Below are 6,574 nucleotides of genomic sequence, written 5' to 3' on the forward strand. Positions count from 1 at the left end.
GTATTATCATCACTGTTCTTACTTTGGAAAACTGAAAAATGACAACCACATTATGGAAGCTGCAAAATAAGATCTATGGAGCATTTATGCAGATATGAATGAGCAAATTTGCTGAGCATGGTGCAAGAGAGAATATGTGGCGAGAAGACATGATGACATTTCTCGCTTTTGTTAAGTGCTGTACAACCACACCGACATGAGCGAACAGAAGAAAGTGACATGGAGATGATATGTCACATGTTTGCATTGAACTCATCATAGAGAAACATGAATTATTGCAATGGATGGAAGTAAAATCAAAATGGTTCAACTACAATGCTTTACTAGCAAAGAAAAAACTTTTGTTATTAGGATTACTTCATAATGAATGCACAAAAAGAAACAAACATAGTGTTCTTCCTGTCTGAAAACAGCAAAGGGGTAAAGGACTTTATTATAATTTGTTAAGAAAACAAAATTTATATGGTTTTATGTATATCTGTAGTTTGAAAAATATAAAACAAAAATCTTTTTGTTTATACAGGAAATCCTTGTTAGTTCAATATTCAGGGGACAAAATAATCGAGACTTCAAAATATCAAATTTTGAATTATCAAGATTTATAATTTCTGTACAATATGCTAAATATTATGTAACTAATGAAATTTAGTAAGCAAACAGAATACTGCTATGTATACACAATGCTATTTTCTTTAATTAATAATATTGTTAAAATACTGTATAATTACTGTATAATTCAACATTGACAATGTTATGCATATTTTACTATGCAGACTTACCATGGCATCCATCTTTTCTTCATCATGTCAGAGAGTTCTAAAATAGAATGCAAGAAGGGAAAATATGATGGTTTTTAAAAGTTCTTTAAAAAACATCACATTCCTTTTATACATTACATTTTAGAATTCACTGACCTGATGAAGATCTCCTATGTAGATCTAAAATGTTATTGTCTTTTCACTGAGCATGTATGTAGCAGTGTCTCCATAGCTGGACAAAAGAATCAAGTGTAGAGTGCTTCATTGTTCATTTGTATTATTTATGTGCAAAGGCATACAGCTTCTCAAGGGCAAGACAAATATCCTCATATACAGCATTATCTTCAAGCATCACGTTAATTGTAGACAAGACTGCAAAAATTTCCTTGCGAATGACAGGATTTTGAGGTGGTGTCTCATCATCTTTGTCATCACTGCTGTGAACATCTAGCATTTATGCTGATATTGTAGCTGCATCTAGATTTGGTATTGTTTCATCAAAATCAATGGCATAGGTTGTTGCAATATCATTACACACATTCACATAATCTGGGAAGTTCATGATGTAACTGATGTTTTCCATTAAGGCTTCCCACTTAGGTGGCACTTCAATTTTTTTGTTTTGCTGGCTATTTTTAATATCATCAACATCTGAATGCTGTTGAACAAAACCCGATTTCACAAAACAGTTTCTGATGCTTTTGGCAGGAATTTCTTGCCAAGAAGCCATAACATTCCACAGGTCATCCAAGACATTCCATTTTCTGATTTTTTCAGTAGGTGCACTTCAAGAAATCTCTCCAAGCATGTACAGTACCAAATGTTTCCTGTACCCAGCTTTTAGTTGCAAAATTATGCCTTGATCTAAGAGCTGGATAATGTTGGTGGTGTTTATGGTAAAAATAGCACATGCACATTGGGAAGGTGCATGCTTTCAATGTTGTGGGATGACACTTGATCCATCAGCAACAGGACCTTTCTTTTTTGTGTTGCCATTTTGTTTTGAAAGCTTAGCAATCAATCTTGAAATATCTTTGCAGTCATTCAAGCATTTTTATTTGACTCATATGGACAAGGTAACTGCAACTGTCCTCATGCAACCATCTGCCTCATGCAATGAGGCAGATGGTTGCATGAGGACAGTTGCAAGATTTCATTATAGCGTCTTTTAGAGCCTTTTCCTGATGACATCTTCACAAAAATTACTTTGAAAAATAAAAAAATGTTCACTTTCTGCCCACTTGTTATGTACTTTTTTGTTGATGAATATCAGCTATAAAAAACAACAACCAATTACTGGTTAATATTAATAATAAAAGTTTCACTATATCTCTAAAGCAATAAACCAGCAAAATTTAGAACACCAGCCTGAAGATCCTTTTGAAAATGGAAAAAAACATTTGCTTTCCAAAGTGAGTGGTTCTTTTGCTGGTTTATTGGTTTAGGGATATATAAAACTTTTATTATAGATATCAGCTAGTTTTAGCAAAATGATATCATATAATCTACTAACACTGAAGATAAACAGCACATATCTGGTGAGAACCTCACAAGTTGCCAGATAAGTTTTATAAAACTTTAAAAAAGTTAAATAAGCTTTTAAAAAATAAATATTCTCAAAATGTAGCCCAAATTATTTTTGTGGTAGTCCAAAAAAGTAGTAATTCACCTAAATCTAAAGGTATAGAGCCCTACAAATATCTCAATATGCTCAATAGCCCAATCTTGCAACCCTGAAAGTCAGCCAAATTTTAAGAGATAAGAGGAAATAGTAGTTGATGGTTAAGGTAAGTCATAACTGTAAGGAACCAAGTCCGTGCTTTATTTTTATTTTTACTTTTACTTTGCTTTATTATATTTTTGTTTGGGGCTTATGTTTGGTTAGGACGAAGGTTTCCTCACCCACCACCCTAACGTTCAAAACGAGAAGATAAAAGATTAACCAACTCACCGACGACGAAACGATAGCGCCATAGCTAGCATTGCACTCACGTGCACGCCCGAGNAAAATTTAGAACACCAGCCTGAAGATCCTTTTGAAAATGGAAAAAAACATTTGCTTTCCAAAGTGAGTGGTTCTTTTGCTGGTTTATTGGTTTAGTGACATATTGATTTTAATAATAAAAGTTTCACTATATCTCTAAAGCAATAAACCAGCAAAATTTAGAACACCAGCCTGAAGATCCTTTTGAAAATGGAAAAAATGAGGGTTGGCAAATTTGAAATTTGAATGGAAAAAATGGAATGAAATTTGAATGGAAAAAATGGAATGAAATTTGAATGGAAAAAATGAGGGTTGGCAAATTTCCCAATTATTACAGGTGGAAATTTCTCTGTTCACAGCATAGTTGTAATCCAGTCCTTACTGCATTTTCCATTATGGCAGGTTTTGCCTTTCAATGCTAAAATCTTCAATGACCTCAATTATAGAACATAGAACTGTTTCATCTAAGTTGAAGATGTCATGTTCAGCATATTCTTGCAGTATTGGACAAACAGTTTCTAGCCATAATTCAGCAGTGTTAGTGTTTACTGATGAAGATTTACTACAGGCATTCAGGGATATAATATTGTGGCAGGCTTGAAATTGGCATAACCATTCATTGGAACACTTGAAGTCATCAATTCCCAAGCATAATGTTAATATAACTGCCTTTTCTTTGATCACGGGTCCTGACATGGATATTTTTTGCACATAGATTGCAAAACAAATCAAAAAGAGTCTCTTCTATTCCTCATATTTGGAAGTCTGCAGATGTTTTTGTTTGCCAATTTCAGCACCAGATTCAGCTGATTGTTCAAATTTGTCAGTTTTTTAGCCATGTTGATAGAGTCAAAAAATAAATATTGAAATCTCTTGCAATCTGACTTTTTGAATGTTCATTCTTGTCCATCTCCTGGAGAATTTCCATTTTTTTGCACTCAAGATTTCATTATAGCATCTTTTAGAGCCTTTTCCTGATGACATCTTCACAAAAATTACTTTGAAAAATAAAAAAATGTTCACTTTCTGCCCACTTGTTATGTACTTTTTTGTTGATGAATATCAGCTATAAAAAACAACAACCAATTACTGGTTAATATTAATAATAAAAGTTTCACTATATCTCTAAAGCAATAAACCAGCAAAATTTAGAACACCAGCCTGAAGATCCTTTTGAAAATGGAAAAAATGAGGGTTGGCAAATTTGAAATTTGAATGGAAAAAATGGAATGAAATTTGAATGGAAAAAATGGAATGAAATTTGAATGGAAAAAATGAGGGTTGGCAAATTTCCCAATTATTACAGGTGGAAATTTCTCTGTTCACAGCATAGTTGTAATCCAGTCCTTACTGCATTTTCCATTATGGCAGGTTTTGCCTTTCAATGCTAAAATCTTCAATGACCTCAATTATAGAACATAGAACTGTTTCATCTAAGTTGAAGATGTCATGTTCAGCATATTCTTGCAGTATTGGACAAACAGTTTCTAGCCATAATTCAGCAGTGTTAGTGTTTACTGATGAAGATTTACTACAGGCATTCAGGGATATAATATTGTGGCAGGCTTGAAATTGGCATAACCATTCATTGGAACACTTGAAGTCATCAATTCCCAAGCATAATGTTAATATAACTGCCTTTTCTTTGATCACGGGTCCTGACATGGATATTTTTTGCACATAGATTGCAAAACAAATCAAAAAGAGTCTCTTCTATTCCTCATATTTGGAAGTCTGCAGATGTTTTTGTTTGCCAATTTCAGCACCAGATTCAGCTGATTGTTCAAATTTGTCAGTTTTTTAGCCATGTTGATAGAGTCAAAAAATAAATATTGAAATCTCTTGCAATCTGACTTTTTGAATGTTCATTCTTGTCCATCTCCTGGAGAATTTCCATTTTTTTGCACTCAAGATTTCATTATAGCATCTTTTAGAGCCTTTTCCTGATGACATCTTCACAAAAATTACTTTGAAAAATAAAAAAATGTTCACTTTCTGCCCACTTGTTATGTACTTTTTTGTTGATGAATATCAGCTATAAAAAACAACAACCAATTACTGGTTAATATTAATAATAAAAGTTTCACTATATCTCTAAAGCAATAAACCAGCAAAATTTAGAACACCAGCCTGAAGATCCTTTTGAAAATGGAAAAAATGAGGGTTGGCAAATTTGAAATTTGAATGGAAAAAATGGAATGAAATTTGAATGGAAAAAATGGAATGAAATTTGAATGGAAAAAATGAGGGTTGGCAAATTTCCCAATTATTACAGGTGGAAATTTCTCTGTTCACAGCATAGTTGTAATCCAGTCCTTACTGCATTTTCCATTATGGCAGGTTTTGCCTTTCAATGCTAAAATCTTCAATGACCTCAATTATAGAACATAGAACTGTTTCATCTAAGTTGAAGATGTCATGTTCAGCATATTCTTGCAGTATTGGACAAACAGTTTCTAGCCATAATTCAGCAGTGTTAGTGTTTACTGATGAAGATTTACTACAGGCATTCAGGGATATAATATTGTGGCAGGCTTGAAATTGGCATAACCATTCATTGGAACACTTGAAGTCATCAATTCCCAAGCATAATGTTAATATAACTGCCTTTTCTTTGATCACGGGTCCTGACATGGATATTTTTTGCACATAGATTGCAAAACAAATCAAAAAGAGTCTCTTCTATTCCTCATATTTGGAAGTCTGCAGATGTTTTTGTTTGCCAATTTCAGCACCAGATTCAGCTGATTGTTCAAATTTGTCAGTTTTTTAGCCATGTTGATAGAGTCAAAAAATAAATATTGAAATCTCTTGCAATCTGACTTTTTGAATGTTCATTCTTGTCCATCTCCTGGAGAATTTCCATTTTTTTGCACTCAAGATTTCATTATAGCATCTTTTAGAGCCTTTTCCTGATGACATCTTCACAAAAATTACTTTGAAAAATAAAAAAATGTTCACTTTCTGCCCACTTGTTATGTACTTTTTTGTTGATGAATATCAGCTATAAAAAACAACAACCAATTACTGGTTAATATTAATAATAAAAGTTTCACTATATCTCTAAAGCAATAAACCAGCAAAATTTAGAACACCAGCCTGAAGATCCTTTTGAAAATGGAAAAAATGAGGGTTGGCAAATTTGAAATTTGAATGGAAAAAATGGAATGAAATTTGAATGGAAAAAATGGAATGAAATTTGAATGGAAAAAATGAGGGTTGGCAAATTTCCCAATTATTACAGGTGGAAATTTCTCTGTTCACAGCATAGTTGTAATCCAGTCCTTACTGCATTTTCCATTATGGCAGGTTTTGCCTTTCAATGCTAAAATCTTCAATGACCTCAATTATAGAACATAGAACTGTTTCATCTAAGTTGAAGATGTCATGTTCAGCATATTCTTGCAGTATTGGACAAACAGTTTCTAGCCATAATTCAGCAGTGTTAGTGTTTACTGATGAAGATTTACTACAGGCATTCAGGGATATAATATTGTGGCAGGCTTGAAATTGGCATAACCATTCATTGGAACACTTGAAGTCATCAATTCCCAAGCATAATGTTAATATAACTGCCTTTTCTTTGATCACGGGTCCTGACATGGATATTTTTTGCACATAGATTGCAAAACAAATCAAAAAGAGTCTCTTCTATTCCTCATATTTGGAAGTCTGCAGATGTTTTTGTTTGCCAATTTCAGCACCAGATTCAGCTGATTGTTCAAATTTGTCAGTTTTTTAGCCATGTTGATAGAGTCAAAAAATAAATATTGAAATCTCTTGCAATCTGACTTTTTGAATGTTCATTCTTGTCCATCTCCTGGAGAATTTC

This window comes from Centruroides sculpturatus, unplaced genomic scaffold (genome assembly GCF_000671375.1).
Source record: "Centruroides sculpturatus isolate CEXI.00-Female unplaced genomic scaffold, Cexi_2.0 scaffold754, whole genome shotgun sequence".
Taxonomy (NCBI): Eukaryota; Metazoa; Arthropoda; class Arachnida; order Scorpiones; family Buthidae; genus Centruroides; species Centruroides sculpturatus.